Source organism: Cebus imitator, unplaced genomic scaffold (genome assembly GCF_001604975.1).
Source record: "Cebus imitator isolate Cc_AM_T3 unplaced genomic scaffold, Cebus_imitator-1.0 Scaffold483, whole genome shotgun sequence".
Classification (NCBI taxonomy): Eukaryota; Metazoa; Chordata; class Mammalia; order Primates; family Cebidae; genus Cebus; species Cebus imitator.
The window spans coordinates 35859-37361 of NW_016107798.1; the positions used below are offsets into that span (position 1 = coordinate 35859).

The 1503-nt window shown below is 32.7% G+C and overlaps 1 non-coding gene across 1 annotated transcript; it reads right to left on the reverse strand.

The window, feature by feature from the left end:
• Window positions 1–358: 358 nt before the first annotated feature.
• Window positions 359–497, reverse strand: LOC119468727. Its single transcript, XR_005197489.1, has one exon. It is a non-coding gene; the product is annotated as a U4 spliceosomal RNA (small nuclear RNA).
• Between the last annotated feature and the right edge of the window lie 1006 nt (window positions 498–1503).

A 1503-nucleotide genomic window follows, 5' to 3' on the forward strand; every position in this document is an offset into this window, starting at 1 on the left:
TCTTATCCCAAAGATTTCTTATGGTTCTCATATTTATTTTATATTTTAATTTCTGTATGACTTCTGGTGTTGTATGTTGTAGCATTTTACTGTCATTTAATGTTAGTAAAATGACTGACTCAAACCTCTCTTCTCCTTTTCCCAACAATACCAACAAGTAGTATCCTTAGGATTATGTGTTATGTTTAAATGTTCCTTCCTCTGATTACTGTAATATAAGTGCAGGTGCCATGCTCTGAGTTTGTATTTCAAAATTATACCTACTTCTCCAGAGTAGGTGTCTGCCTCAACATATACTTAGAATTATTTATGTAGTATTCATTTTCTTTTTTATTTATTTATTTATTTTTTTATTCAGTCTCCGTAGAGATTGTCAAAAATTGCCAATGCCGACTATATTTTAAGTTGTCATGGTGGGGCATTGGGAAAAGTTTTCTATTAGCAATAATGGCGCCTCAGATAAACCTCATTGGCTACGATGTAGTATTCATTTTAACTGACTTTTTATTTAATTACTGATGGTAGAACTTGAGGAGTTTTAGGAATTCCATTTAAACATTTAGTCCCATTTGATACATGTAAATAGTCCAGGAATCTCTTACCTATTTACACAAATTTAATGTAGCTATTATGTAGCTTGGCTTTTTTCCTATATTTAATACACTTTTCCTATATTTAATATACTCTTAAATCCTAATTTATATTTTATTATTAAAATATATTTTATATTAACTTATATTTTAAGATCTATTTTCATCAGTCCTTAAGGTCCATATTAAGGTATATTTTAAGAACAAGAAAAGTTGATGTTGTAGAGAGAGGTAAACAGTAAAATATTATCTCAGAAAGCCACCTGAGAAAAATATCTCAGGGAGAAATTTGAATGCATGTTTCAAAAGAAGTAACTGCCTCTTAACTACAGCAAGGATTCCCAATCTCTATGACCTCACCTCTAGTTTTTCTCTAGGCTTCTCATCAAAGCTGCAAGATCATGCACAACTTCTCAGGCTTAAGGAAGAATGAAGGAAGAGCACAAATGCCTAGGCCAACTAAGATCTCTTTTGCTGAAAGCTTGGGTGGCCTCTGATCCAGAGAAATGTATATTTTATGCCAGAAACATTTTCATATTGAGTCCAGCTTAAAAGCAGCACATAACAATTAAATGACTTTGATTGGCAAGCTGGGATTAAACCTAGGATTGTTTGTTATGATTCTAAACTTATCTTTTCAGCTTTCCTGGAGTGTCACCTCCTTGCTGTCTCCAGGTGTGCAATGTGAACACTTGGATCCTACTTGTGGTTCTCAGTTTAGTGGTATGCTTAGTGTTCTGTCTCCATAGTTCTCAAACATAAGTCTATCCTTATCCTCTTTAGAAGTTCCTACAAAAACTCCATCATCTCTGCGACTTGATAACCATAGGTTATAATTTTATAACACATAGATTGGATTTCCATGGTTCTTCTTTTACCTTTTTTAAATCACAGGACTATAATTACATTTACA